Source organism: Misgurnus anguillicaudatus, chromosome 21, assembly GCF_027580225.2.
Source record: "Misgurnus anguillicaudatus chromosome 21, ASM2758022v2, whole genome shotgun sequence".
Classification (NCBI taxonomy): domain Eukaryota; kingdom Metazoa; phylum Chordata; class Actinopteri; order Cypriniformes; family Cobitidae; genus Misgurnus; species Misgurnus anguillicaudatus.
In genome coordinates, this window is record NC_073357.2 from 47593678 (window position 1) to 47599677 (window position 6000).

The following is a 6000-nucleotide window of genomic DNA, read 5'->3' on the forward strand; positions in this document are numbered from 1 at the left end:
TTATTACTCCACACTAAAACATTCACTATAAAGTTGTTTAAAGCAATTGTACAATACCAGTTTTTAAGTGTGGCAGAAATATATCATTTAAATCTCCCATCATGCCAACATCACTGCATACTGATACTGTATATACTGACCACGGTAGCTGTTTCAAATCGTTTATCAACATGAGGAAAAAATGACCACATCCCTAAAAATGTACTTTAGTTAATATGAGGCAATATATCTAAATTCTCTAAAAATCCCAAAAGGGGACTCGATTCTATAAATTACAGGAAAAAATCTAATAATTGTCAATTTAGCCTAATAAAACTTAGTGTTATTCTCTAAAATAAACACTGAAGTTTTGACTGCCTAACTTACTGGCGAAGCACTTTATAAAGGTCAGAAAAACTGTGCTGTAGGCATCTATACATACTTTTTCACGTATTATAGCAGAGGGTCATTGAGGTGTAAAACTAGGCCTATCCCTTTACAAAGTGTCAGGTATGAGATAAACATACTAAAGTTCCAGCCTTCCAGCTTACTGAAAAGGCCTTTATGAAGGTCAACGCAAATGCTTAAAGCCTATGTTTATATATAGGCTATATACAGTATATGCATTTACAGTAAACTTCACAGCGGGATAGTAGTGTGCAGAATATCCCAGGATCAGAAAACTTTAGTGCGTGTAAGAGGCCTGCTCAGCACAACATTGTACAATCATGACAAACCAAAATGAATGAACACAATATCTTAGTATGGTGGTAAACAGTTTTTATCCCCAGAACCTACATCAGTCTTTGTCTGCAGGTGTTTTGGTTGTGTTTGTGACCTCGTCTGTCAGATTCCCCTGATGTTGTTATACGTCTTAGTACTTATTATATTCCTGACACCTGCTTCCCTGATGTATCTCTCTTCTGGTTTCTTAAATCCTGTACTGGTGATCTAGCCATGCTTGATAATAAGCCAAAGACATGAACTCATTGCTGAAAGGGTCTGTACTGTTGGATTAAGCTGATAGGTGAAAATATGAATTGATAATATATATATATATATATATATATATATATATATATATATATATATATATATATATATATATATATATATATATATATATATAGCGATACATGAACTGATCAATACATGTTATAAATACAATGCAAAAATTTAAACATGCTGCACTGCCGTCACATGAAGCGTATTGCTCATTAACCATGTCTAAGCTGTCAGACACATACAAACATGTCTTATAATATTAAGGTAGACCAAAAAGCTAAATACAAAGCCTGAGGATTTAAGAGGGCTTTTACTTGCTTTTAATACCAGACAAAACTATATCAATGTATTGAGTACTGTTTGATGTCATGTATTTAGAGATACATGTCTGTCATATAGCTTTGCAACAGCATCATGAATATTTTTCTTGACTTTAACTACAGTGGTACAAATATAATTTGTCAATAAAATGTCATCTTCAGTTCATAATGTTTTTTTTAAGTTTCCTCCATGTGTTTAACAAATAAAATCAATCATTCAATAATAATAATATTAATAATAATAATTAATTAAAATTGATAAAATTATATTTTATTGCATTTGAAGACCGATTCACCTAAAAATAAATGAAAACAGTACAACATTGGACTTTGGTCGTTGGACGTGGGGTCCATACCGCTGCAAAAGTTAATTAAATTAAATTAAATTAAATTAAATTGATTTTTTTTTTCTATTTCAGAAAATTTCAGAACCCTCTGTGTGAGGAATAACAAGCTCTGTTAGTTTTGTTATGCATTGTGCACATACATAAAGTTAAGTATAATATTTTGACTGATTATATTGTGTATGATGCATTTTGTTAAGGTATTTAAAATTATTTGACATAATATTAAAACTTAATGACATTTAAATGACAGTTCAATGTTATTTTAACCCTTTAAGCTGGGTAGTTTCTTAAGTTTGATAATTATTCTGTTTTGTCATGTTTATGATAGATTTATGACAAGTTATGATGTATTGGTTTATGTCAAGTTTTCATAACAAAGATTTAAACAATGCATTAACAATGACACCATTGTACAAATGTCACTTATTGACAGTTGTTCAAGTAAAGTGTTACCCTCATTTTTGATAGTGGTGTAATTTAGAGGCTTTTGCATCTGAACTCTTTATATACAATTATATACTAGAAATAAATATAAAGCATTTTTATATCTAAAAACATTTTTGTGTCATTTATTCAATATGACATTGAAATTTAAGCTCATATTTGCTGGACTAAACTATAGGTCATAGGTCACTTTCAAGCAGTTCGCGGGCCTATAGCCAAAACAGATGGTTATGATTTAAAACCTGACGGGATGGGATTATTTTGCTGGTGCAGCTTTTGTAGTTTTTGCGGTAGTGGTTTAGCGGATGATGAAACAGACACAGACCAATTGCATGCACGTTAAAAATTATCACATTTGCATACTAATACTATGGCCTAATAGTATGTACAGCATTTGTGTTGGAAAAGTACCTACTTTTGAGTGTAAACATCACAGTATGCTCACACCGAGATATAACACAAAACGCTGTGATCCTAAATACAACTCTTATTTGCATTCAAGCATTCATTCATTATTTGTTTACTCTGTAGTTTAATTTAATTATTCAGTGAGGCATAATTTTTTAATTTGTTAATTCTGTGCAGCATAATAAATAATAAATAAACTCCGCCCTCTTGGGGAGAGTTGTGAGTAATATCAGCCATATGAATGTCCATATATCTACACTTAGAATCTTTACCTAAAACAGAAGACCATCCGGGAACTTTATGGATACTAATTTTAATATATTAAATACTATTTAGGATGGATAGTATGCAGATTGGGAGGTAGGGTTAGAGGCAAGTTACACATGAAAAGAAAAAGAAAGATGGCGATACATTTAGAAAACAAAGGGAGAGAAACAAACAAGTGAGACAGAGAAAGGGAGAGAAACGGATAAGTGAGACGAAGAAAGGGAGAGAAACAGACAAGACGGAGTAAATTGAAAAAAAAAAAAAAAACAAGTGAGTTGGAGAAAGTTGAAAAAAAATGAATGAAACAGAAAATTGGAAATTCAAGCTTTTCTTCCTTTATTTTATATTTCTGAAGTTAGGCACTTAATTTGAACATGCACAAATTTTACATTGTATTTGTGTACTCTTATTTTGAATTGCAGCCATACTTGTATTTAGTTAGTGAGAGAACATTACATTATACATATCTACAGTCTGTCAGGTATGGCAGAACACGAACCCAATTGCAGACAGTGGTAGAAAATACTTGAATTTATTAAACAAAACAGAAAAACAAAACCCACAAGGGGGCAAAATGAAACACAAGCAAGATCAACACTATACTGAATAAACTAAACTAGACTCAAAAACACCACAGAACACTAACTACAAATATACAAGAACTTGACTAGGCATTTAAACCGACAAAGTACTCACAGGGAAATTGGCAATGGACAAGCAACGAACACCAAACACACTGACATTAAATAGGAGAACTAATGAGGGGAACAGGTGAAAATAATAATGAGGAAATCACAGAGCAGGAACACCTGTGAGGGAAGCACATGTGAACCTGTGAAACAAACACAAAAACACAGGACAACCAAAGCACTAACAAGACAAAACACAAAAATATATTTTATATATCAATATATATACACAAGAAAACAGTACACTAAATAAACAAGACATAAACACAAAGACTAGAAAATGCAAGGGAGTGGGGATAAATGACGACACGCAATGACAAGAGAATACAAGGGAGCGGGGAAAAGTCACAAGACACGGGAAAAACGTGGTCTAATGAGACAACACTAAAACCACGTTCTCCCACACAAAACATTGTACTGTCAGAACCCTGCCACACTAGACTAGATATAATAACCAAATAGGACTCCGGCAGGGTCCTAACAGTACCCTCCCCTCAAGGGACGCCACCTGGCGGCCCTCAAGGAGAGACACAGGTCAAGACAGACTGGACAGAAAACAAAACCCATGAAAACATGACAAACACCAATAAAGGAAGACAAGACAGAACAACTAGAGGGTTAGGGTGAGACAATAAAAACAATAAACAAGGGAGGGGGGGCGGGGGAATAACAAAGTTTATAGGTGGTGGTCCAGACTGGGTGGGAGGGGGAGGGGCGTGAGTCCTTGATCCCCGGGGTATGGCCGAGGATGGAGTCCTGGCTGACTTGACGGGTTTCTTGTGGGTAACTTTGGGAGAGGCGGGTCCAGAAGGGTAAAACTGTGGCAGTGCTGGGGCAAGGATAACAGGGGGTGCTGCAGTGGGCTGGGAAGCCACAACAAGAGGCACTGCAGGCGGCAAGACCACAACAGGAGGCGCTGCGGCCGGCAACGGAGACGAGACAGGGACCATGACAGGGGGCGCTGCGGCCGGCAACGGAGACGAGACAGGGACCATAACAGGAGGCGCTGTGGCCGGCAGCGAAGACGAGACAGGGGAGGCTGCAGCCGGCTGGAGACCCGAGGACCCTTTCTTCCTCTTCTTCTTTGGCCGGGGTGCAGAGAGTGTAGGAAGAGAGGGAGGCACTGTGAAGGGCGTGACACTCTCAGAGGAGGACCCCCCAGACGTAGACTCCCAGGAGATCCTCCTCTCTCGCTTTCCACGGAGGCTGACAGGTGGGGAGGAGCTCTCTGGGTTCAGAGAGGTGGGTGTTGGTTCGCCCAGAGTCATTACTCCCACGACACGGCCCTCCGGGATAGTTGGTAAAGAGTCTGGGGATGCGGCCTCGGCTGAGACCCTGGGCTTAGGTCGGTTCATAACATAGTTCATCATGTCTATTAAGCCCAGGGGTCTCAGCATACTAACCTCGCTCGGTTTGAGGGGCTCATCGAGGCAACCATTAAAAATGGTCTTAAGTTCTGCCTCGTTAAAGTCAGTGCTCCCCATTGCCCACAAAAACTCCTCAACAAAAATGTTGCTGCTCCTTCCCCTTTGGCGACAGCTAAACAAAGAATGAGCCCAACGGGCTCTGTCTGCTGGGTTCTGGTTTGGCTTGTCCATCTGTCAGGTATGGCAGAACACGAACCCAATTGCAGACAGTGGTAGAAAATACTTGAATTTATTAAACAAAACAGAAAAACAAAACCCACAAGGGGGCAAAATGAAACACAAGCAAGATCAACACTATACTGAATAAACTAAACTAGACTCAAAAACAACACAGAACACTAACTACAAATATACAAGAACTTGACTAGGCATTTTAACCGACAAAGTACTCACAGGGAAATTGACAATGGACAAGCAACGAACACCAAACACACTGACTTTAAATAGGAGAACTAATGAGGGGAACAGGTGAAAATAATAATGAGGAAATCACAGAGCAGGAACACCTGTGAAACAAACACAAAAACACAGGACAACCAAAGCACTAACAAGACAAAACACATAAATATATTTTATATATCAATATATATACACACAAGAAAACAGTACACTAAATAAACAAGACATAAAAACAAAGACTAGAAAATGCAAGGGAGTGGGGATAAATGACGACACGCAATGACAAGAGAAAACAAGGGAGCGGGGAAAAGTCACAAGACACGGGGAAAACGTGGTCTAATGAGACAACACTAAAACCACGTTCTCCCACACAAAACATTGTACTGTCAGAACCCTGCCACACTAGACTAGATATAATAACCAAATAGGACTCCGGCAGGGTCCTAACACAGTCATACATATAAACATATATATCTACATACACATATACATATATATACATATACATATATATACATACAGTACAGTACATATATATATATATATATATATATATATATATATATATTCATACATACATACATACATGAATTGACAGTCAGAAATTGATGCAGATGCAACTATGTACCCGTTGTTAAAGGAATAGTCTACTCATTTTCAATATTAAAATATGTTATTACCTTAACTAAGAATTGTTGATACATCCCTCTATCAT